This window comes from Rattus norvegicus, chromosome 1, assembly GCF_036323735.1.
Source record: "Rattus norvegicus strain BN/NHsdMcwi chromosome 1, GRCr8, whole genome shotgun sequence".
NCBI classification, from domain to species: domain Eukaryota; kingdom Metazoa; phylum Chordata; class Mammalia; order Rodentia; family Muridae; genus Rattus; species Rattus norvegicus.
The window spans coordinates 261,447,967-261,475,327 of NC_086019.1; the positions used below are offsets into that span (position 1 = coordinate 261,447,967).

Genomic DNA, 27,361 nt, shown 5'->3' on the forward strand with positions numbered 1-27,361 from the left:
GAGCATGCACACACACAGAGACACACACATGTACATACACAAACACACACATACACACACATACACACTATCAAACTATCATTTATTTCAATATGCCAGTAACTATGGAGACCCTAATTTTCCATTTTCAGGTTTCCACTTCTAGCATATCCCATGACTGGCCACTGCTGTGCAATGTCCAAGTTCCTAGAGTAATTGCTGAGCTAAGACTGGGGCTTCTTCACTTACTGTGTAGCTCTGTGCAATTATACTTCTGGCCTTATGACTTCCCGATTGTTTCTCACTTTCTATGCCTTAATAAAATGTATATACTCAGCATCCTGATTACAGTGTGGATTAATTATAATACTTATATAAAGTGCTAAAGAATTACAGCCAAGTACATTATTATTGCCATAAGTACACTTGAAAACTACAGTCAAATCTTCCCTCTAGACAGCTCCTCTGGTGGGAGTGGGGGGAGCTTTTAATTCTACGCTGATCAAGAAAAACCATTAACATCAGTGATCTTGCATCAAAATGTCTTCTTATCTTATTGGAACAAGGACTTAAACTCTTTAAAAAAATGTAAAGATGAATCACACATTAATTTGGACCCAGCACATCAAATCCATTCAATTAGATTCAAGTGAGGAGGTGTTCCTTTCAATGTGGACGTAACAGAGGAAAGGACAGTGTCTTTAATTTTTAAAAGCAATTATGTCTGACTCTAATCCTGATATTTGGAAAATTTCCCATCTGTGGCACAACAAGTTCTTCTAAGTGTTCAAGCCTCTGTACAAGGTAAGATGATTTGCAAAGACAGGGTTACTAGGGGAAAAAATTGAAATCCAGAGAAATAGCCAAATCAGAACATCCTTTTATATCCTAATATTTGTATTCCATTATTACCTTGGAAAAAGGCAATGTTAGCAGGCTACCAGGGGAAACTCACTTAGTTATCATACAGGCGAGTTACCTCATCCATAAGGTACATGGGATTCTGCTTCTTATTCTGTGCCAGTCAAATGAAAGCACTCGCTTTCATAGGACCCCAAATCAGTGTTCAGTACGTACACCGGAGCGGCAAGTGATGAGATGTGGCAGATACAATTGTGACATGTCTTCTTGTCTCTATGAGTTCAACCAAGTTATTTAATTTATGCACCAGTTTCACAACAGTAAAAAAAGACAAGGAGATTATGGATCACGTGTAAGGTGATCAATGATGATGGGTAAGATGATCAATGACAATAAGCCAGATAGGGTATGTAAGATAGTTCGGGCACTCTGGAGTGCATAGTGACTTCTATCGTCCTCCCCACAGCAAAACACATTTCCCTTACAAATGAATACTGGGCAGGTACTACGATCTCTACAACAACAAAAAGAATTATTATGTTATAAAATGTTATAAATTAGAGATACAACTGTACCAGGAAAAAAAATTCTCCCTTTAAAATGTCATGGTGCCTCTATAAACCAGGTCCTGTGTTATATGAATTCATTGGCTCTCAAATCCAAGATTCCGCCTTAGGAGTTGAATCTCTAATTCTCTCTCTCTCTCTCTCTCTCTCTCTCTCTCTCTCTCTCTCTCTCTCTCTCTCTCTGGGACTCTACATCAACACTGAAGCAATCCGATGAAATCCTCAGAATGGAAAGGTATGTGGGGAAGGTATCGTTTGAATTTGTTGAAGTACTTATTTTAGCAGATTTTTTTTAATTCAGATAAAATAGCAAAATAGTTAATGTCTTCTTGTCAATGGTATTTGATTACCAAAGAAATAACTGGATAAATTGAAATAGATGATTTGTGTGTATGTGTAAACACATAGGTTAACAGGCTGTGATAACTGCACTGCCTAATACTGTAGCACCCCATTTTCGCCTAGTCATCCCTGTCCCCTGGTTGCGGTTGCTCAGGCTGTTATCAAAATAATGAGATTTATTTCTCCTCTCGTTGCTCCGCAGAAGCTAGTTTTATATAAAATAAAGCAGTAGTCGCCACTCTCTAAGAGGTGTGAAATCTACCGTGCCACTGCTTCTGTGGAAGATACATTAACAGTAAGAGAATGGCTTGCATAGCAATGGAACCAGACGTCAATCCTATTAAAGGCTTTTGGGGAACCTAGGATGCAATTCAGGCCCATAAAATTCTGAATGGTTTGCTGATAGCCTCCCTGCCAGAGAAACTGCCTATTAGACAGTGTAAGTCTGACCCCTTTGTGCAATTTTCTGTGGCTTGCTTTCTCGTGTCCTAAAGTATAAAATAAGCATTAAAAACAAAACCTCATGGGTGATTTGAGATATGTGTGGCTTCTCTTCAAATCTCTCTCATTTCACACATAGTTTGGTACTGGGAGATACAGGGTAAAGTGCTGGACAAGGAATCAGAGTTAGTACAAATCCCCCCACCCCTGTTCTGTTTGCTCCTGGCCTCACTGTAACACCGACTGTCTAGGTGTACTCTAATTGTTAAGTCTGTTTACACTAAGATCATTCCCCCAACTGGGAACTTATTTTATACTAGTCACTGAGAATTTGATGCAGAAAAACATCATATCTTTGAAGTGTCTGTATTTGAGAACTTCAGCTTCTGCTAATCACAGTTTTCCTTTTATCAGGAGTGAACTGAATACAGTAGACATGCTGAGAGGCGTCGGTTGACCAAGTCGCTGAGAATTCTACACCGCCATTCAGGCTCTGAATCCTACCGTAACCACTAACCGTCTACAGGACTTCATTCACAAGTAAGAATGCCTTGCCCTGCATGGCAAGCCTGGTCTGAGAGTACAGAGGAATATTAAGGAATTTCTCAGACAGGACTGGGATATATTTGGAAAGCAGAGAGCACAACGTTCTGGTTGGGGAGAGAGGTATGTGGAAAAATAATGAGGAGAGACCCACAATTGAGCACTGGAAGTTTATTTTATAGCTTTGGGGCTTTTGAAAACTTGGGTTTATATGCAATATTTAATTAATTTCCCTAAGCAATAGGTGGAAGAGGTTGACTTTTTCACAGGTATATATACAAGCCTCTGATAAGATTTGTTGACAAGAAAATCCTTTCCCCACCTTTTAAAACTGTTTTACTGGTTACTGTATCACGTACAATGTCTGATATCTGGCAACATCTAAAGTTGGAGAATAAGAAAGGTCCCTGCTATTGTGTATGAAGTAGAACTCATCCCAAGTCTGGTTTTCAGATCTTTTTCTACTCTCAATGAACCTTATAAATTTAGTCATCATTACTCCCATGATATACATTTGTAAACTGAACTTTGGGAGGTTAATTTACTAAATTCAGAGAGTTAATGTGGTAATTGAGTGAGAAAAGGCTTATAAAAAACACACTATTGTAATATGAAATTATAATCACATAACTACTCACAAATGAGGAGTTTAAATCCATGTGTGACTATCTGTTAAATTAACTCTATTACCATGACAACTGCCCTCAGTTAACATATCAATACACATCAATGATTTCTCCAGTGTCCATCTGTACTCTCCCACACAAACTCATTGTTTTTATTTCCTCCTCAGCACACTTTGGAGAGGATCTCCTCGACCTAATCAGGGACCTGTTGGTACCCTCAGCATCAGCGTGACAGCTCTCCACAGCGCCTCTGACCTCATTCATCAGGTGCTGAAGAACTGTTTCCAGAAAATGAAAACTGATTGCAACATTGCACCAGCATAAAGCTCATTCAATAAAAATAAAAGGGGACTTGGAGAGTGAAGATTCGGAGAAATCATAGATAAATATATATTTTTAGGTATTCCATGTTTATCCTCCTACCAGAACAAGTGAGTTAATGTAAAGCAAACAGCCAGTGTCAGTTAAGAGAAGAAGCTATTAGGAAAGTAAGAATATGTTCAGTGTTTACCATAGAAAGGAGTGAATCTATTACTTCGGAATGAAACAGAAGCATAATTTGTTCTTATTAAACTGTTCTCCGAAGATGCGCTTCTGTTTACAAAACCACACCGAGGCAAAGTGTTTTCTTTTCATCCTTGAAACCTCTTCGACAGCAATCTGTTGACACACAAGGGCATCAGGGGCTTATATCAGAACATGATTTGCTTATGTGGGATATCACCTGCATTAAAACAGTGCTCAGAGTTGAGCCCCAAGATGTCTCTATTAAAATGTGAAGCCTAGTCCTATGTGTTTCTGTGAATCAAAGAATAAATACGAAGCTTAAAATCTCTGAGTTAAAAATGAAGATGTTGGGGGGCTGGAGAGATGGCTCAGCAGTTAAGAACACCCGACTGTTCTTCCAGAGGTCATGAGTTCAATTCCCAGCAACCACATGGTGGCTCACAACCATCTGTAAAGAGATCCGATGCCCTCTTCTGGTGTGTCTGAAGACAGCTACAGTGTACTTATATGTAATAAAATAAATCTTTTAAAAAAAAATGAAGATGTTGGTTATAGTGTGAAATAACTCTCTCTCTCTCTCTCTCTCTCTCTCTCTCTCTCTCTCTCTCTCTCCATATTTTCAAGAGCAAGTTTTATCTCATCCAGCCCTGTGAGGGTTTATAACTTGTCTTATAGCATCTTGCTATGCTGTGTTCTGTTGAGCACCGGGAAGCCTGTTCTTTTCTGAAGGGAAATGGAGAAGCAGTGGATGTTGGGGATATGGGACAGGGGAACTCAGAGAAGGCAAGAGAGGAGAAACGGTTGTTGGGATGTATTTTATGAGAGAAGAATAAGAAAAAGAAAAGAAAATAGTTTCTTCATGGCTTCTCTGAAAATCCTTACTATACTATCATGCCTACTAACTCCCCTCAAACTCTCCTAAATGGACCCTCTTTTATCTCCATGTCACTAAGCAAATGAACTTGTGTCAGTAATCCCCTAACTTGACCTATGGAATGATTGGACTGACTGTTCCACTAAGACAATGTATTTCTCGGCTGTCTGTACTTTGGCTTATCCACAACTGATTACAGTTCCTTTACTTTCCTTTTATTATTTTTTAAAACATGGTTTTGCTAAGACAGGCCTTTGCCTTATTATCCTCCTGCCTCAACCTTGTGGTTGATGGTGTTGAAAATAGACTTTCTCTCACAGAGTAGATCCTCCCCACAGCTTTCTTTCCCTCCTCCAAGCCATCCCCCTCCCTCCCCACCCCACTGCTGCTGCACAGAACAGATGTGTTCTACCTATGGCTCCCTTTAGAGAAAACCAGGCCTCCAACAGTCAAACGCAACAAAGGAAACTACTGAGGTTGGAGATGGCAAAAGAACAAGGGTAAAAGAGTCCCAAGAGCTGGCAAAAGAGATGCAACCGTTCCCACAGTTAGGAGTCCCACAAAACAAGCTAACGGCCGTAACATGTATGCCGCGGACCTGGTGCAGCCTCATGCGGTCCCGTGCTTGCTGCTTCAGCCTCTGTGAGCCAAAATGCACCCTGTTTGGTTGATTCAGGCCGTGTCACCCACTCCCTCTCCTCGTACAATCTTCCCTCCTTCTCTTCCTCTGTATTCCCTGAGCTCCAAAGGGAGGGACAAAATGGACACTTCCAATTTAGACTCTTTCTCCACATAATGTTGAGCTGTGCGTCTCTGCATTTGCTCTCATCTGGGCTTGGAGGAAGCTTCTCTGTTGATGCCGGCATAAGGCGCTGATCTATGAGTACAGCAGAATATCCTTAGGAATCATTCCATCGATCTTTTCTTTCTCTTTTTATAACTTTCTTCTTTTTTAAAAATATTTATGCTATGCATATGAGTACACTGTCGCTGTCTTCAGACACACCAGAAGAGGGCATCGGATCCCATTACAGATGGTTGTGAGCCACCATGTGGTTGTTGGGAATTAAACTCAGGACCTCCGGAAAAGCAATCAGTGCTCTTAACCACTGAGCCATCACCCCAGCCCTCACTGACGTTTTCTTAAGACCAGTCATGTTTGGTTCTATCCTATATCTCTGGGCTACCTAGTCGCTGGTTCCTGGGCTTCCCAGCAATGTCAGCTATAGGCTTATTCCTGTGGGGTGGGCCTAAAGTTGAACTAGACGTTGGTTGGTCACTCCCACAAATGCCGATCCACCATTGCCCCAGCACATCTTGCAGGCAGAAAAGAATGTAGGTCACAGGTTTTGTGGCTAGGATGGTGTTCAGGTTTCTCTTTCCATAGCCTTCAGAGTACCTTCCTGTGCCAAAGAGATTAGAACAGCAGGGGAAGGCTTCAGGCAGGCATGGATTTGACCTGTTCACTTTCAATGAGTTGTGTGGATGTTTTCCTTGGCAATGGCAATTAGCCTATGTTGTTTAGGAATCTCCACTGGATCCCCTCAGAATGCAACTAAATCAAAGGCAACTCACTATATCCAATAAGAGACTTCCCTGGCAACAGGAAAAGTTGCAAATATGAACTCATGGTAACTGTGACAACATGCACAAGGCTTGAAAAGTACTTTTTAAAATAAGACTTTATTTAATCTTTTATTTTGCACTCCAGATTTTATCCTGCTCCTGGTCCACCCTCTGACTGTTCCACATCCCATACCTCCTCCTCCCCCCACCCCACACCAGACCTCCCCACTCACCAGGGCCTCCAGTCTCTTGACTGTTAGGTGCATCTTCTCTGACTGAACCCAGACCTGGAAATTCTCTGCTGTATATGTGTTGGAGGCCTCGTCTCAGTGGTGTATGCTGCCTGGTTGGTGATCCAGTATTGAGACTACTGGTCCTCCTACAGAGTTGCCCTCCTCAGCTTCCTCCAGCTGCTCCCTAATTCAACCACAGGGGTCAGTAGCTTCTGTCCATTGGTTGGGTGTAAATATCTGCATCTGACTCTTTCAGCTGCTTGTTGGGCCTCTCAGAAGACAGTCATGATAGGTCCCTTTTTGTGAGCACTCCATAACCCTAAGTAATAGTGTCAGGCCTTGGGGCCTCCCCTTGAGCTTGAGCCCATTGTGGGCCTGTCAATGGACCTCCTTTTCCTCAGGGTCTTCTCTATTTTTATCCCTACAGTTCTTTCAGACAGGAACAATTACAGGTCAGAGTTTTTACTATGAAACAGCGACCCCATCCCTCACTTGATATCCTGTCTTTCTGCGGGAAGTTGGCCCTACAAGTTCCTGCTCCCCACTGTAGGGCATTTCATGTAAGGTCTCTCTCCCTTTGTGTCCTGAGAGTCTCTCACTCCTAGGTCCCCCTACCTCCTACCTCCTGAGGTTGACTGGTTCCATTCTTTCTGCTGACCTTCAGAGCTTCAGTACTTTTCTCCCACCCAATACCTGATCATCACCTGCTGTTCCTGTCCCTGGCGAGTGGATCCTCAGAATTTGTGTTCTCCACCTTATCTACAGAGTGAGCTGGTACCCAGAACTTTTCAACTATATCAGATAATTAACTGCAATCCTGGATGCTTGAGCCCAGTCCAAGCTCTGCCTTTATTAAGCTTTGTGACCTTGAACCTGAAGGACTGGTACTGGGATCAAGAGTTATCTCTGACCTTACTGGTGAAGCACATTGATGTGCTGTATAAATCTTGCCCACAGCAAAGATCAGACTTCGAGCACACTTTCAGTCTACACAAAGACAGATCAATGGCAACTTAACTGTTTTGACTAACTCTCGAGTTTCCTCCTCTGAAAATGCCCCAAGACACCGTTCCCCACAACTGGGTTTTATGACTCTTTGGATAAGTGCAGATGCCAGCATATACTCAGAAATACAAAGTGCATGGAAGTGTTCACAGTGGACTTTCATTTGGGACGCTTGGCCTTCGCTCCAGTTGCTCCTCGGCCCTGAAAACTTTATAAGAATCTTCTAATACAGGCGATCAGTCAGCAAATGAGTAAGTGCTCAACCAAGAAAGAAAAGTATGCGTGCATCCCTGGTTAATATCTTCTCAGACTTCAAGGCTTCAGAAAGATCATTATCATCCCCCACCCCCACCCCGAGTTCATCTCCTAAAGCACTTGCCCTCCCAGTCAGCATATAATTTTTCCTATTTTTTTTTTATTCGTGAGATGCTAAGGATTATATGGCCGCTACGAGTGTGTTTAATTGTCTCAACATATACATTTATAAAAACATGTAGTGGAAGATAAGCTTATTTAAAATTTCATGAACAGCAATTGCAAAATATTAAACCCCCTGAGGCAATGCCCTCCATAGTGTGGATTCCCGTGAAACCGAGAAAAGCCAGAAAACCAGCCCTGCCCTGGATCACAGGTGTCAACAAAGTCAAACAAGGTCAGCAGTTCCTGGACCATCCTAAATGCTCACATCCTGTATCTCTAAGACAAGCGGCACCACTGTGGCTCTAAATAAATAAAGCGGAGTTGAACTGCAGACACGGCGTCAATAAAGGAGATGCAATCTATGCTTTCTCAGGCCTCCGCATTAACCCGAAGTCAGACTTGGAAAACCAAAGGGAAAGCATTGAATGCTCCTTTCACATTAATAAAAATATATTCTCAAAAATTCATTAAAATACATAAAGAAGGAGTGTCAGACAAGCATGTTTCCACATAAAACTGATGCTTTAAAAAAGAGAGTCATTCAGAAGTGAGCGCAGAGAGTACCTCATTCCTTCACCTTAGCTCTCCTAGCGGAGCCCTGCCCAAAATGGAGGCTAGCAATTTTTTTATGAGCAATATCCTCTTTTATTGAGAGTGATCAAAATAAAGAAAAACAACCCCCCTTAAATGCCTCAACAACATTCTTGCGCCTGTGCGACATTCCTTGACCACAGGAAGACCCGTGATGGGTTTTGCTGGATCCCACAGATTACCAGTCATCCAGCTGCAACGGGAGGCCCTGGAATGCTGCCCCAAAGGATCGAGTAGGAGGAAGCTCTCTAGAAAGCACCTCAGCTCCACACGGAAAGACCGATGGGCAAAATTGTGCTCCTCTATGTATGGGACTTTCCTATTGACAGAGAACCTACAGAACCATCTGAAACTACGGTCACCCAGCGATCACAGCATAAGGCCTCCCTGGACATAGTCTGCCATTATTCCTGAAAACTCAGTAATGGTTTAGAGCTTGGAGTTTCTCTTTGTTTGACTTTAAGTTTTTAATTGAAATAGAACTGCGTCACTTTCCATCTTTCCCGTCCTCCTTCCAGCTCCTTCCAACTACCCTCCCTCAAACCCTTCCTCCAACTACCCTCCCTCAAACCCTTCCTCCAACTACCCTCCCTCAAACCCTTCCTCCAACTACCCTCCCTCAAACCCTTCCTCCAACTACCCTCCCTCAAACCCTTCCTCCAACTACCCTCCCTCAAACCCTTCCTCCAACTACCCTCCCTCAAACCCTTCCTCCAACTACCCTCCCTCAAACCCTTCCTCCAACTACCCTCCCTCAAACCCTTCCTCCAACTACCCTCCCTCAAATCCTTCCTCCAACTACCCTCCCTCAAACCCTTCCTCCACCCTCTACTCTCAAGTTGGTAGCCTCTGTTCTTTAATTATTATTGTTGCACACACACACACACACACACACACACACACATTATGCATGTGTACATATACATACTTACATATGTATATACTTATACATATATACTTATATACTCTTATACATACTTAGACAACTTAGTTTTTGAGAGACAGAGAAAGTGGGGCCAATATGCAGCATGAAATTTTACTCAAGCATAAAGAAAAATATAAAATAATGACATTTTCAGGGAAATAATAAAAATGGAAATTATTATATAAAGGGAAGTAATCCAGACTCAGAAAGACAAATGTTTTCCCTCATATGTGGATCCTGGATTTTATATATGTATGTGTATATATGTAAATTGATGTGCATATCAATATGTAGATGGAGTGAGTACGGCTTATGAAATTAAACAGGGAATCGTGAGAGGAGGAAAGAGATCACTAACTGGGGGATAGAAAAACAGAAGAGACAGAACAGAATCGACATGATATGAAAGCACAAGGGGCTCTGGGAGAAAGGAAGACAGCAGGGACAGCACAAAGGGGCAGAGGATGAATGACTAACATTATCTATACAATACCATAATAAAAATACCAATGTGTACATTTTTATTTGCTACTATTTTCCATTAGTTTGTTTTCATGGGATATGTGCATGTGATGAAACATGAATAAGAGGCCAGAGAAAGTTTGCAGGAGTCAGTTCTCTTTTTCAACCATGCGGGTCCCAGGGAGTATATTTGGTCTGTCAAGCTTGACAGCAAGTGGCTTTACTCACTAAGCCAGATACATAGATAGATAGATAGATAGATAGATAGATAGATAGATAGATAGATAGATAGATAGATAGATAGATATGGAATATATATGAGGAATATATATGAAGAGTATATATATGAGGAATATATGTATGTATATATATATACATATATATAAAATGCCAAATGTGCTAGATTATTGCCACCCTAATGATATAATTTCAACTTTACTTTTTTAAAGACTCAATTTTAAAGTAGTCATATTCTGTGGATCTTGGAATTAGAACCTCAGCATGTGAACTCAAGGACACACAAACTGAACCATGACATATAATAATGGAAAACATAATGAGAAAAACAGTTTCAGGAAAGCTGCCTTCACGATTTGATCTACATATGTCTAAACTCCAGGTCTATAGAGAGGGATTTTACTTCCTTTCTATAATTTTACCTTCAATGCATCTTCAGCGTGTGGATTAGCATTACCCTCGTTTTCTGCCCATCACTTGAAGGAACTGAAGTGTAAAAGGACAAACAGCCTTGATAGCAGGGGAGCCCAGGAATCACCTCATGTCTCATGAATGTTCCTGGGTCCTTGCTTCGAGAAAATATGCTGAAGATATTAAGGTTCCTATCATTCAGTGTAGAGTGGGCAAACCTAAAATACTGCCTTCCTCCAAAAACTAATGTGCAGGCTGATAGATTTTCTGTCCTAAAGACATAATAAATCTGCTGATGCCACACTCCGAAGAGAAGGTTAAGCAGGTGACTGGAATTGGTTGCAGATGGGCCCTCATAACACACTTCCCCTGTGTGTGCTTCCCAGCAGCAGCTGCAAAGAAGAGGCGGCCTTTTCTTAAGACACAGATGGTTGCCAAGCTGCCTCTGTTGAAGCCCCTCCTGCCTCTTGAATTGACAATGAGCTTTTGTGAACTCTGTAGCTCAAGGAAAACCCCATTTTACAAGCTCTTATAATGCCCCAGGTTTCCCCTTTGCAACGCACTTAAAAGTTATAAATGAGCATTCGATGCCGTGCATAAGTAGTTCACTCTACCTTCACTCCTTGGCTATAAGCCTCAGGACTACAGGAACCATGCATGCTCCATCTCCCTTTGAGATCCTCACCAACTGGACTCAAAAAACAAGAAGGCAAGCTTTGGGAAGAGATGGTGGCACTGCAGCTCTGAGTAAGTCATGCTCTTGATAAGTGGTAAAGAGTTTCAGACTTTAGCAAAGAGTTTCTTAATGAGCCTTAGTAAATAGAAGTCAAACATGACCTCCATCTACTTAAACAAGTCTGGAAGTAGGTAGGTAGGTAGGTAGGTAGGTAGGTAGGTAGGTAGGTAGGTAGGTGGGTAGGTAGGTAGGTGGATAGATAGATAGATAGATAGATAGATAGATAGATAGATAGATAGATAGATAGATAGACAGACAGACAGACAGATAGACAGACAGACCAATAGTATATAGATTACAGAACAACACTTTAACATACTACACTGGTATGTTCTCAAAATCAAAACATCTCACACTTCACTTCCTTGTATTTTTTGTCTCTTGAATACCCTATGTATCATCTCTATCCATCTCTGAGGTTCCATTTTCTTACCCATTACAAATAAAAACAATCATGTTAACCTCATAGCAAGGCTGAGATGCAAAATATGGCCCTATTACAGGTAACAGGGAGTCAAAGCCATGTACTAGACAAACATGTCACCTGATGCTGTGACTAGTGCTCTCTTTCTTTATCTAGCTCACTTTAGTCATATTTCAAGACTGGCACCACTTGCATTCAATCTTACTGACTTGGCTTTCCCTATCTCTCCCCTCCTCTCTTATTTACTGTGCCCAATTATGATTTCCAAGTTTTTCTGTGACAAACTTTTCCTGGGGAACTGTTACACATGTCTATTCAACCCAGTTAGGGAGCCTTGTCAGACCAAGGTAAGAATGCCACCAAAGCACAACTTGATAAACCAATAAATATGGGTTACAGGAGCATAAGTTAGGGGTTACTTGCAGGAGCAGAGATGAGACATCTGAATCACAAATCCCACCAGAGCATGGATGACAGCCTACAAAAGCTGAGAAACGTGGAGCACACTGCACTGTAAAACAATTCTGGAGAGTGTCCTCTTCAGATTCCTTAGAAACCAAGTCTAAACCTTTTCCAGTAAGTTCTGCTGCTGGTCTCTGCATCTTCCAGGCGGCTGGTCTTAACGCAGAGTCCTGGCTTGTCTCTGATGTTCGGATTGTCTGAGAGTAACTCTCAGCAGCTTTATTCCTTACTGTGACAGGAAGGGACCTAGTGAATCTGGTAGGTTTCAGGGACTTCCTGAAGTTAGTTTGACTTGTTTAGTGTCCTATTTAAAGACCTCTCCTGCAGGATGGAATGTTTCACTTGTGGAGAATACTCTTATACAACAAATATCGTTACTTTTATTCTTCATTGCATAATCTCTCTCAACTCAGAAGAATACAGCATCTTTGGGATAGCAGACCTGACCCACTCATCTCTGAAGCCAGCTCAGAGATGTGTCAGCAACCTGTTGACAGAGGCTTTCAGCACAAATAGGCAAGTAAAACCAAATTTACAGCTCCTTACTGCAATGAGCACAGGTAGCCATGGACAAGGACCTTGTCAGCATTGGAGTTTTTACCTTGATGGGTGCAGCTTACCTATTTGGCTGGCAGGTCAATACTTGGCAGTTTCACTTTGGCAGGCAAACACTGAAAAACATGAGAGCTCATAAAGCTGGCTCATACCAAGGCCCCAGAATCCAAACAATCGTACAGCAGCCAAACTTCAAATAGGACACAAAGCAGCAGAGTGATTCGAGGCCCTTCACGTGGTTCTTCATTTATCCTTTTTCCAGGAACCCTACAGAGGCAGGAGCAAGCCAGATGCTGTTTATTCTGGGAGGAAAGGGGAAATAAAGAAAAACAGGAAAGAAGAGAGCCTGTGAAACACAGATCCTTAAATCGACAAGATGAAAACGTAGAAGGATCCCCTTCTTTACAAGCTGACTTTGGTTTTAACCTAAGCATAAAGTGGGATTGGCTGCTTACTGCTTCCCTCCCATTAAAATTCTAGATAGTTAATAAAAATTACATATATGGTGTCACTTATCTTGAGAGACATTTAGATATAGATTAGCTCACTCCAATGAAAGGAGTATGTTTATGTTTTGAGAAACTGTGAGATTGCTTTACATACTGGGTATACGGTCTCTCGCTGCCACAAGCCAGGCCTGGGATTTTTAATGCCCCTGTTATCACCAATTCTCAGAAAATAAGCTCTTTACTTACAGATGTCATTTTATGGATGTGTTCTCAGCTATCTTACTATAGTTTTAATATTGACTTCCCCAATAGTCATCTTTCCATGTGCTTTTTCACTATTGTTATTGTTATATTTTTACTATTTAGAATAATTTTCATTTATTTTTCCATGTATTTATTTATTCACTTTATATTCTGGTCACTGATCCCCCTTCTGGTCCCTCCATCACCCAGTCTTTTCTCCATTCCCCTTCTGCTCTGAGAGGGTGACAACCCCCTTGGATTTTTCCCCACCCAGCACATCAAGGGATTGGCACATCCTCTCCCACTGAGGCCAGAGAAGGCAGCCCTGTTGGAGAAAGGATTCCACAGATAGGCAACTGCCTTAGGGACAGTCCCCAATACAGTTGCTGGGGACCCACATGAAGATCTGCTACATATGAGCAGGGACCTAGGTCTATCCAGTGCATGCTCTTTGGTTGGTAGTTCAGTCTCTGAAGACCCAAAGGGCCAAGGTTAATTGACTCTTTTGGTCTTCCTGTGGTATTTCTATCCCTTTGGGGCCCTTAATTCTTCCCTCAAGTCTTCCATAAGAGTCTCTGATCTCCATCCAATGTTTATCTGTGGGTATACATGTTTCAGTCAGCTGCTGGGTAGTGCCTCTCAGAGGGCAGCCATGTAGACCCCTGTCTACAAGTATAACACAGTATCATTAATAGAATCAGGGATCAGTGCTTGTGTGTGGGATGGATCTCTGGTTGGGCCACTTATTGCTTGGCCATTCCCTCAGACTTTGCTGTATCCTTAGCCCTGCATTTCCATCCAGAAACATTTCTAGACCTACTAAAGTTTGAAATTTATGTGAATAAATACATCAAATATTCCACTCTGTTCCTTTCAACTCTTCATAAATGGAGAATAGAACCACCATTTATGTAAAAAAAAAAGTTTATAGATACCAGAATATTATTTTTGACCCATCACAATAAAAGCAAGCCATACTCTCATAAACCACATTTTGAATTGTTTCGCTCCTTTACTCTTCCGATGAAGAGTTAATGCCATAATTACACTTGAGCTCTGATGTGCAGGAGGGTCATTCTAGGAAAGGCAGATTCTATTGGAGGGATTCCTTGGCAAAGTCCGTTCTCGCACGGGCTCTGGTGTTTGTTTGTATTGAAGTTTGACTCTCCTTTAATGGTGATTTTCTATATTACAGAGGCTTGAACTTCATAAAGACAATTCATAAAAAATTGAGGCGATTAGTCATTTTAAGTAAGCATAAGACAAACTATTTAAATTTAAAGCATAAATATTGGAGGAGGTCAACACATAAGGAAATGCAAGCAGCCTGTGGGTCTCTCTTAAATTAATTCATAGAAAATTAACTATTCCATTACAAGCATTTACCTCAATCCTATATAGACATGTAGTACATTAATATTTTATGGTCATCCTCTCTTTACCATATCCAAACACTGTTCACTCCTTATACATAGATCTACATTTCCTCAAGCTAAGACTGATTGGTTCTATTTAAATTTTAGCATTTTAAATATTATTTAAAAGCCTCATGGTTATTTTAAGTTGTCACTATTTGTTTACAAATGCACTCACCTGTGCTCTGTGATGGGGAACTAATGACTCTCAATGCTACAGTTCTTACTTCTCAAGTGGCTTTATATTCTATAAGCCCTGGGTACTCATTTTAAAACTAAAACACAGAAGAGATAAGGCCTGCCTGTCCCTTTCTGAGTATCTGCCCCTCCTACAGGCATTCTCCTAGCCTTGCCACACCAACAGTCCTTCCCTGGAGAGTGGAATTTATTACCAGTCTCTAACAATTCTGGGTTTTGTTCCTTCAAACATGATAGCATTTATGGAAAGATGATCTTTCCATACAAGGCTGAATCCAAATTCCCTGGAATTAATGTATGTTCTGAGATGTCAAGAGACAATGAGAAATACCTCTCAGAGTTTGGAGCTTAGTCCAAAATCTCCTGGGGGTATCATCTGCAGTTACATGAAACCGCCTTCTCTGAGGATGTCTATTCTCTGTGAAAGCATTTCTAAATTTCTTTAAAACTCAAACCTCACCCTCTGTGCCCAAACCTGAGGAAAGCCCTCAATTGTACTTTGATGTTCTATTTATGGTCCATCAACACTACATTCAATTTGAAATATTTAATTATTCCTTTTGCCATATTTACTATGATTTATCTGCACCTAACCAGACCTTGAGTCTGATACTACCTTACCAAGTATAGTCCCAGAAAAACAAACCTCACAAACGAGATTAATGAATACATCTAGTTGTATCCCTGGCCATAAACAATATACCAAGTCCTTGCCAACTTGAAATGAGAAATCAGTAAACCCTGGCATGCTGGGTATTGTGATTAATTAAATTGTCACCTATGCTTGATTGTGATAAAATGTCTAAAGACACTTATGGAACCAAATGTCTTCTCTGGATGTAAATGGGCTAGAATGTTTTATTACTACATTGGAGACCATGAAGAACAGAAGTGACAAGCGCGAGCCTTTAAACTCTCAGTCCAATTAACAAACAACAAGAGATTCTCCATGTGTCCCAGAAGAATCTTTTTAATTTCACTGAAAATTATTGTCAAATTTCAAGCGTGTCAGTCCTAGAATCAAGAACAGTTGAATTCCCAGACTGTCAGGAACCGACATTCCAAGGCTTGAGGGAATTAGAGGGAAGTATGTTACCATCCTCAAAGGTTTTTGTTTCTTTGCTACAGTACTTCTGTATCTGTCAGTCACCAACTTCAGAGTGAGCACAAACTCGAAATAAAATGAGTTTTCAGAAAGGCAACCTAATCTTGGAATATTTATGTAGAGGTGATGAAAAGTTGCAGCGGATCTTCATTTAATTCTGCATGAAAGTCCGCTAAAGGAAAAATGTTTCCCCAGCCTCTTTATGAAGCAGATAATATGTCTGCTGTTTGTTGGAGGGTGAGTGTGCACTGAACGGTGAAATATTAGTAGATGGGCTTGAGCTCATGGCCCTGTGTGTGGTGCTAACTTGGTTCTTTCTGCCAGGTCTCTACCGCCATTGCCATTAAGGCGACCACACCTCACACTCATCATCTGGCCTTGCCGTGGACTGACACATTTTTAAATGTTTAAAAAATGAGTTATATATTCCAGTAAAAGTGATGGGAACTTGAGGTATAAATCATGATGGTGGTGGATCTTGGCATAATTTCTTATCCCTTTAAAATACTGTTTCCTCATTACCTTTAGGACACAGTTTTATTACCCCACTTCTCGATGAAAGAACTTTTGGGCTTCATTTGACAGGTAAGTTTTATTTACATACCATCTAATTATAAATTAACACCTGTGATGAAAAACCCTTCCTGAACCAAAATACTTTCACCTCAGTCTTTCCTGTGATGTCAAGAGTGGTTTATGTTAATATGAAGCATCTCTCACTTAGTGGGAGACCCACTAATGAAATTATGATGTTATGGCGCTGACATTTGTAAAAGCTAATAACTAGAGAAAAGAGGCCACACTGTGTAATCCATTACAGAACGCTCTTGTTCTCATTCCCTTCCTCTCTGTTTCCCAGCCACTATAGGATGAGCAGACTTTGATGCAGCAACTTTCCACCATGATGTTCTACCCAACCATCGATCCCACATCTCTGGAATCAGCTGTGCATGTGCTGAACACTCTGAATTGGTAAGCTGTAAATGTTGCTTCATTTCCTCAGATAATGGGATAAGATGAGATAAGTACCCAAGCTGTGCAAATACATGAGCCCAGAGCATATCCTTCACTGTCATATCTATCCCTGGGACTAGGCCTGGAAGCTTCAAGCCTCCATACAAACTAATCTTTCAAGCTGACTGATTCAACCTGCTTCTCTTGGCTTCTAAATGGATTCCTCTGCTTGGCCTCATACTAATTTTGGCAATCTTTTCTAATCATTTGCCGCCTTCTCATCCACTGGCTCATTCTGTCTTCATGTGTATCTAGCCTGTTCTCTGTGCAACATAGCTCTGTAAAACTGTCATACACATACACCACATACTTTATATTACACACCACAGACCACACACCACACATCGTACAAAGCACATGGTACATGGCATGGCACCCCTTTCTATCTTTCTCACTGCTCCTAACTAGCCTGTCTTTCCTGTGCTGTTCTCCTCTGAGTTGCACATATCCTATCTCTGAATCTTTCTGTCAAATCATCGCTGAGTCATCACTTTCTCTGATGCTTAATGTGACTTTACTTTCTTTTTTATTGCTTATTTTATTCTCCTTCCAAGTTTCCCCTCCACAAACCTCATATCTCCTCCCCCTACCTCTATGAGTGTGCTCCCCCATCTGCCCACCCACTCCCACCTCAGTGCCCTAGCATTCCCCTACCCTGGGTCATAGAGCCTCCACAGGACCAAGGGGATCCCCTCCCATTGATGCCTTCTGCTTCATATTCAGCTGGAGCCATGGGTTTGTCCATGGTGGTTTAGTCCCTGAGAGCTTTGGGGCAAGGACTGAAGGAGACTTCACTTTCAAACAAAACTTCTACAAACTAATTTAACCTCATTGTTAGGGATTAATGGTGAGTACTAAGGGAAGCATGCATTTCAGACAGATTACACTGTAATCTAGGGTGTGTCTGCACTGGATCATATAGACCTAGAAAGTGTTTGGATGTGATCTCTTGCCAGAGCACCAATATTGCTGGGTTAAAATCCCTCTATGATAAACTAAAATAAATTTCTTTTTTCTTTTACATTGGGTTTATCCCCTCTCAGACACTTTTTCACAATGATGGGAAAATATGGATAATCTAGAAAATGAACCTTGAGATTGTCAAGTACATGGCCAAATGCCATTTTCTTTCATAATTTCTCACCCATCTCTTATAATTCATTATGCTTCTTGGTAATGTACTCTTTTTCTGAGTACTGTGAATAATCCATAAATAGCCACAATATAAAAGTCAGGGTTCCTATTGTTTATGTAGTTAATTGAAGGCTCTAAAAGGGTATGTAATGGACCAATTTTCAAATAGCTGGTAGGTAATGAATTTAGACTATTAACTCAGAATATTCAAACTCCAACTAACAAAGCCTTTTATTTTATTTTTTTTTTGGATTGGATATTTTTTATTTACATTTCAAACGCTTTTTCCTTTCCTGGTTTCCCATCCATAAGCCCCCTATCCTATCCCCCTCCCCTTCTTCTATAGGGGTGTTCTCCATTCCCAACCACCCCTCCTTCCCGCCTCCCCACCCTGACATTCCCCTGCACTGGGGGTCCAGCCTTGGCAGGACCAAGGGCTTCCCCTCCCATTGGTGCCCAACAAGGCCATCCTCTGCTACATATGCAGCTGGAGCCATGGGTCTGTCCATGTGTCCTCTTTGAGTAGTGGTTTAGTCCCTGGGAACTCTGGTTGGTTGGTATTATTGTTCTTATGGGGTTGCAAACCCCTTCAACTCTTTCAATTCTTTCTCTAGTAGCTCCAATGGGGACTCCATTCTCAGTTCAATGGTTTGCTGAACAAAGCCTTTTCTAGTTCATTTTGTTAGAGATATCAGTTTCTATTAGAGCAAACTTTCATGCTTAAGTCTCCCAATCCTGGAATATAACAAGACTCTAAACAGAGGCTGTGGCTGAGTAAGGACAGGATGGCAAGGCACATATGAAATACACAAAACTGAAGAAAACATAAAGGGCTTAATAAAAGAGTGGCCTGGCCAAATTTGTTCATGGGGTGAGAATTCTGTGGAGAAAAGAACAAGTCAAATGAGAGAACAACAACCATTGTGAGAAAAAAGAACCTAAGAGCAGAACTGAGGACAATGGTGGGATTCTAGAAAGAAATTGTGTATTCAAAAAAGTTATGAGATGTGAAAACTGAATTCAGAGGCTAAATGGATAGATAAAGAGGGAAAGTTTCAAGGTTTCTGAATATGAGCAAATAAAACAGATGCAAAAAGAACCAATTGAGTAAAATGGACTGTTGTGAACAAATTAAGTTTCAAGTATCTGTTTCAGGCATTTGTTCTAAAACAGTCTTCTAGCTTCTCTTTGTACACTACTGTTTCTTTGCCGTCAGTAAGTTGTAAGGACTGGTACTCGTTTGAGATACTGAACTAGGCTGAGCATGATGGCACATGCCTTTAATCCCATCACAGGGGAGGCAGATATTGTGAGTTCTAGGCCACTGGGGTCTACATAATGAGCCGCAGCAACATAGAAAAATCCTGTCTCAAACAGAAATAGGAAAAGAAAGAAAGAAAGAAAGAAAGAAAGAAAGAAAGAAAGAAAGAAAGAGAGAAAAAGAGGGGCATAAATATAGGTGATATATAATTGATAGAAACATATATAAATGCAAAGATACATATACATCAATACATAGATTCAATAACAGCCAATTTAAAAACATAACCACCCAAGCCATTGGATGTATGTTCTACTTTTCATTCAGTTGTTAAACAATTGTTTAATTTTTATCGTCTCTACATCTCTACGATCTCTGTAACTCTAAAAAGTGTCTTAGAGTATAGTTCAATGTTTCTTCTACCTTGTAGTACTGCTTTGAACATAAGTGAAACAATAGTGGGAAAATTACAGTAAATAAAATAATGCTATAAAGCTAAATTTTTCATCACTATAATTTAATATAAGCAAGCCCAGAGGTTGTCTTTATTGAACTGAATAATATATTTTAGTGAAAATAAAAGTTCATGATAAACCTGAACACACAAACCAAAAATCTAAAGTGTGTAATTTTTGGAGCATCTCTTGACCAAATAAGAAAGTGTAATCTATAGACAAAATGGATAGGACATGTAGATGATCAAGGAAATCCCCCAAAGTGAAGGCATTTATTCCTAGGAAGGAGATGGTTCCCTAATGAAGCCAAAACCACGGTTTCATGTCTGAGTGTGTTATAACACTGAAAAACGGAGTCAATCTGAAAAACAGATTTTTCAAGGTCAGGTTCAACTAAGAGCATCAGCAAACAGGAAAACAGATAGCATTGAGATGCAGCTTTGAAGTTCCTTTTGGTGCATTAATAGCTCCTGAAAGATATGTGTATACATAGAGAGAGATGAGAGAGAGATAGAGAGAGATTGAGATAGATAGATAGATAGATAGATAGATAGATAGATAGATAGATAGATAGACAGATAGATACATAAATACATAGATACACAGATACACAGATACCTCTCCAAGGTCCTGAAAACCACTTGCTGTCAATGTTCCTAAATGTATCAGACCATACGAATATGTGTGTGTACACACATACATACATATACACACATATACATACACTCATACACACATACATACATACATACATACATACATACATACATACATACATACATACATTTTTCAGGAATAGTGCCCACATCTGTTTCTTGTTCTCCCCGCATTAGCTGTTGCTATGGTGACACTGCATTTATTGTTTTGTTTACCAACACCTCATTTTCCTTTGCAGTGCCTTCTTTCTTTTAAGTACTATTCTTATCTTTTGAGGAAGAGAAGGGGAAAATGTATGTCTTTGCAAATCAGTCTAATCTAGCTTCTACCAGTAATTACTCCAACATAGTATGTTTCATTCTAACTGGCCATGAGATTAGGGAACTGAAGACATTTGCCACTTATATTTGACCCATGGAAAAAATCAAACTATGTCTATTTGGTTTTTGTTCATTTCCAATGAGTTTGGATCTAATCCTAGACCTTATGGCCATTTCGTCACCAGATGGAGTGAGGATGTCTGAAAACTAGATCATCACAAAGTGAAATACGGCTAAGCAGACGGGACTGGGATTGTTGTTTCTAGTGTTGTGTGGAACTACAATTACCAGTGTACATTTTCAGTAAGATGAATATTTCATTCATATGCTTTCCAGTTATTCTTGTCCTTCGAGTTTAATCAACCTTTTGTTGTTTTTCTGCTCACTTAAAAGATTCCTGGGCTTGAGAGATGGCTCAGTGGTTAGGAGCATTGACTTCTCTTCCAGAGGTCCTGAGTTCAATTCCCAGCAACCACATGGTGGCTCACAACCATCTGTAATGGGATCCGATGCCGTCCTCTTGTGTGTCTGAAGACAGGCACAGTGTACTCACATACCTGAAATAACTAAATACATTTTTAAAAAAGATTCCTGATTGATCCTGTGCTGAAGATAGAAAATTCAGACTGCTTTAGAACCATGCTCAATCTATTCCATTTGCAAGCCTTCCTCATACCTTTTCCCTCTATCTGAGAAAATCCCATGTCTCTCTGAAGGTTGCTCCACAGCCTAACCATAGTTGGTGCCTTTTACTGTCTGTGTCTTTGCTATATCAGTTGTTGGGGTGCTGAACAAATATACTATGTGTAAAATGTAACAATGCTAATAGAAAAGGAATGGTCCTTCAGAAGTCATGGTTGCTTCTCTGTTGTGGTTATGAAGCAAACATGACTTCCCTTTGGACTGTAACTCTGAATCCTGAACAGGGCATATCATTGAGCCTCTCAGAAGGCTTCTTTCTGGCTATGGGTTTTTCTAATGTATTTCTACAAAAAACTGTGATTCATTCTTCTGAATAGAGCACAAAATGATTTGGAAAAATGACAATTTTTAATGGGGAAAGTAGAACTACTAATAGAGATGTTGATTAATTGGTCAAAAAAACCTTCTTATAATTGCTCTGAAAATCAAACTCCTTTAAGAATATCATAAACTATTACTCATCCAATCCAGTCACCATGAAGGGTAATTACTAGAGGATTATGTCTAATGCCAGCTCCAAGTAACAGTCAACCTCTGGTTTTCTTCCAATATATTGCTTATCTCAGATTTAGTCCTGCTCCCAAAACTGACTCTTCTCTTTGTATTTCTCACATTTTTTTCTAATAAAACCAGTAAATGTGACTTTCTGGGGAAAAGTCAAGAGACAGTGAAGCTAAAGGACACTGGAAATGTGTGACTGATAATGCACCCAAATTCATCCAGTGCTCGGCAGTAAAATTCAAACTCTTTCACTTTGAAGAAAGGATAACAGCATTAATACACACATCTATACACCCAAAGTAAGGCCGTCCACTGAGGCAAACACAAAAGCCAAAACACAAAAGCTCCTAATTCACACCACTGCTTCAAGGAGAATATTGGAGTCAACACAAACATGTGTGCCTTATCTGAAATATTAACAAAAAAACCCAAACTGAATTTTCTGTGAGTGAATAATATTCATATAGTCAGAAAATAAGCCTTTTTATCTTTCTAATATAGCAATATTGGGATGAATGAATGTTATAGAAGCACAAAATCCTCATCTGCAATAGGAAATCAATGCATGTCTAAATCTGATACCACAGTAGTACCTGTGGAATATGATTTAGAAATGTAGCTGGACATGGAGAAGCACATAGTAAAAGCAACAGAGATAGAAGCATGGCACGAACTAAAGGTCAGTCTCTTTTTCACAGTGACTTCCAGGCAAGCCAGTATTGCATAGTGAAACCCTATCTCAGAAAAAGACAATGGCAATGCAAAGAAAAAGATGGAAAGAGAAATCGAGGTATAAGTAATACAAATAATAAAATCACCTAATAAATGCAAAGAACATGAATTTATTCCAGAGAACAAAACTTGAAATCATGAAACGAGGTTACAGGTAGTTGCTATGGTTTTAAAATCAGAAAGAGAAAATGAGAAACATATTGAAATCTAAAATAACTGAATCCCAGTGTAGAAGCAGGTCAAGTTATCTTCCTAAGCCTGTGACTATAGAAATGCAAAACACAGCACACAGCAGTTCTTTTTGAAGGCTAGCTTCTCTTCTTGCTGGCGATGCTTTTAGATGTCCACAAATCAACCCAAATATAAAATGGAGTCTATAAAATATTGATAATAGGTGGATTAGTTCCTCTTCTCACTGCTGTTGTAAAATATCACACGTGCAAATCAAAGGGAAGGCTTTCTTTTGAATGGTGTTTTGAGGAGCTGTGCTGTGGTGAGCTTCATCGCATCTGGGTGAATAAGGAAGTAGAGAAGGGTCTGAAGTAGGATCTGCTGTGAACCTCAAGCCTCACCCACCATAGGACTCACTTCCTCAAGATAGACTCCACCTCCTAAAGGTGTTATACCTCCCATAACTGTGCTGCTGGTTGTGAATCAGCTGTCCCCTGTCACATTCAAACCATAGCAAAAGGTAATGAACTGCATATTAGAAAAATGTTGCTCTCGACAAATTAGTCTTTGACAAGTAAGACAGGAGCAATCCCTATTTTTGGACTCCTCTCTGTAAAGAATGTCTTCTTAAAGAACAAGGAGAACACAATTCTAGCCCAAATGGCTGTCTGCTGTCTGCTGAGACACCAGACATGATAGCAAAACTCTACACAGATTCGAAAGGGATGGTTTGGTCTAACTTGTGTATAGTGGTGAGGAGGGAGTGAGGTGGTGATAAACACTGCTCTCTTGGTAGATGGCAGGTGATTGATGCATCCGTGGCACCTCTACAGCAATGGTTTGAAGAAAAGCTGACTGGTAGATAGAGAGTAGATACTACTTAAATCCAGGTCTTTAAGTTTTCAACTCAGTATCTGAGCTACAGTGCCATCTTCTCTCTGTCCTTTGTTGAAAATTGACTGGAGATCTCTAGTGTGTTCCCTTTAGTTGACCGCATCACCATATAATACAATAGCCTACTGAGAAACGTCCTGCAGAGTCCCCATGTGGCCCTGAATCCTCAGGTTGTTCCTTGTAAATTAATTCATGCATTTTGTGAGGGGGGAAATCCTTTATTATAATCAGAATTTTAATCAATAATAAGACAATAAAAATAGTCTCAGTGAGGTAGTTTGAATAAGAATGCCCAATAGAATGGTATGTTTGAATTCTTGGGCCCCAGTTGATAGGAGTCTTTTGAAAGAGTTAGATGTGGCCTTGTTGAAGAAAGTGTGTCTCCGGATGCATGTGTCTATGTATGTGTAGAATTACTAGAATATATACATCATTAGACCATATAATCCCTTTTGAATCGGTGATGTATATCACTAGAATTGTCTGTTTTAAAAGAATTCCTGTTCCCCTAACTGAGCTGCCTTGTCTATACTCAGTGGGAGGCGATGTGTCCAGTATTGCAGGGAGTGTGTATACCAGGGTGGGTTGGTACCCAGTGGGGGCCTTCCCTTTCTCAGAGAAGGGAAGAGGTAAAGGGCGTGAGGCTCTGTGAAAGGAGACTGGGAAGCGAGGGGACTGCAATCAGTATTAAAGTGAATAAATGAATAATTTTTTTAAATTTTCCCCAAAAGAAAGATAATAAAAAAGCAATTATTTGACTGGAAAGGAGTCACACATATAATCTCTATATTTTTAATTTTAAAATATTGTAAGTGTGTGGTGTGTGTGTGTGTGTGTGTGCGCGCGCACGCGCGCACGCACACATGCTCGCACACGCGCACATGATATACATATATTGTCATCCATAAGGACATGCATGTGAAAGTTAAAGGAAAACTTTTTAGAGATAGTTCTCCTATTTTTCCTCTATGTGTGTTCCAGGGATCTAACTCGGTGACCTAGGCATAGCAAGCACATTTACACACCAACGACCCATTTGCCCTATAACCTCTACTTTTACAATTTTTATTTTCATTGCCATAGTTTTTTTTTACAATTTCTCATAGGTACAGAAATCGATACTTCTGTTATGTATAGAGAACATATACATTGTATGTTATGTTCCTTATGTTCGAGTGATTCACGTCCCTTCCAAATAGACTGTTACATTTATAAAACTTTTAAACTTGTAGAAAAACAAAACCCAACTAAAACTTCCAATCCCTTTATCATGCAGAAATAGCTCTCAGGAATAAACCTTTACTACCTTGTCTGAATCTTCTGAGTTCTCCTATCAGTATCTAACCCTTCAGGAAGCCCTTTAATAAATACACTATTTTAAAAATAGTCCTTCAGAACCAGACAATCAAGACAAGAACATGTGTCAGACTGAAGTGTATGCACCGAGTGATAGCACCGGGTCTAATCCACATGGCTCAGCATGGTACCTTCCACAGTATGGGCTCGATCAATGTTTTGTGAAATCAGAACTCCTTTGGTTGAGCCATTTAAATGGGACGTAAAGGAGAGTACAGGGAAACAGGGCTGTCTTTCATCTGGGTGACTATTGATCAGTTCGATCCGTGTGCTTCTTCATAGAATCTATTTAATGCTATTTGCAAGTTTTAACCCGTGACTGGTAGACAAAGAATGAAGGACATGGGCTTGGAGGTCAGTGGCCTATGTTAGGCCTGTTATTCTTGCACACAGGGGCCAATGTCAGGTTGCAGGATTATACACACCCGAATATTCAGTACCTTTCATGTGCTGAGCAATGCATCTACCTATGAAGGCAGTCACCAAGACATCTTTATTGGCCTCTACTCCAGGGCCACTACTATTGCTTTCCACTATAATGTCCCCACTATTCTGTTTCATTTGCACAATGTGACAGAATTAAATGACATGTCTGCTCTCGAACACCAGAACCATCAGAGGTCATCTGCACAAGAGTCACCATCTTCCTGCCCTTACTCACCACTCTCTGACAAGCCTTACCTGGGACAAAACCAGCCATCCTTCACACTGTTAGGCTGAAATTTGGAACTTCTCTTCTTTCTGCTTAAGACAGATCTATGATCCTCTGAGTTGGGAGGAAAATGAGGATACAAGCAGTGTGGCAATTATCTCTAGGCCCCCACTACTGGAGCTTCATGCAAATGAGATTCTGACTTGGAGAACAAAGCATGTGCTAGGGAAGGCTGAGACAACTTTCTTTAAGGGTGCCACCCCTAAGACAGTTTCTGTTCTCAAGTGGATGGTCCTACACCATACATATGCTGGCAGTACCAAGTGAACTCAGATTGGAAAAGAACAAATGAAGTTAGGAGGGGCAAAGCGCTGTCAGGGTGTTAGGAATTGGAAGGAAAGGATAGTGGATGGTGGTGGAGTTGAACAAACGGTATTATGTGCATGTACAAAATTCTCAAACACCAAGAACTATGACCTCATTCACTTACGTGAGGATGTATTTGATGTTGCACGATCCTTGTTGAGGATGTACAATAGCAGGATAGCTACATAAGGTAAATCAATCACAGCTTAAGTGATGCCTTGCCTTCCCATGGGAAGAGACAGACACTGAGTGACTATAACAATAAGATTGGTGTTGTAAGGGAGAATAGCACAAGGCACTACCTAACAGTGGGAAGAAAGGCTGGTGCAGGTTCAAGGCCCAGGAGTAACGGTCCATACAAATGGACTCCATGTATTTTTGTTTAGTTTTGCTTCAGTGTTTTGTTTGTTTGTTTGCTTGCTTGCTTACATTACTGATTCTTAGTTTGGTTTCATTTGATTTGGTTTGGAGATGTTGGTTTTGGTTTTGGTTTTTTTTATTGAGTGCTTGTTTTAATGTTTGGTTCATTTATTGATTTTGCTTATTATGGGGATAAAGAAAGAACATGAAGTTGGTTGGGGGCTGGTAAGGATCTGGGCGGACTTGGAGATGAGAAAACTATGATCAAAACAATGAAAATGTTTAATTAAAAAAATAATATAAAAAAGCTCCTAACCTCATGGGAGATATGGTCACCCTTTGACCACAGAAAATAACATTCACTAGATGCACTTTCAAACCCACACTAACTGACCAGTGAATGGTTGCAACAGTTGACACACTACCAAAAACTAGAAAAGTAACAAGAGTCACAGTGCTCCGCCTTCCTGGACAAAGGTTAACCATTCTCTGAGAACTCTCACTTCTGGAACTATTCTATCCATAATCTACTCACTTCCTAAACCCCTTTAACTAAGAACCTCATGCCTTCACTCACAGAGACGGTGCATAAAGTGCCCAAACTGAATGC

The 27,361-nt window shown here is 40.4% G+C and overlaps 1 long non-coding RNA gene across 1 annotated transcript; it reads left to right on the forward strand.

The window, feature by feature from the left end:
* Positions 1-2,644: 2,644 nt before the first annotated feature.
* LOC134484924 (uncharacterized) lies at positions 2,645-4,204 on the forward strand. Its single transcript, XR_010062732.1, has 2 exons — positions 2,645-2,855; positions 3,526-4,204. It is a non-coding gene; the product is annotated as an uncharacterized LOC134484924 (long non-coding RNA).
* The last annotated feature ends 23,157 nt before the right edge of the window (positions 4,205-27,361 follow it).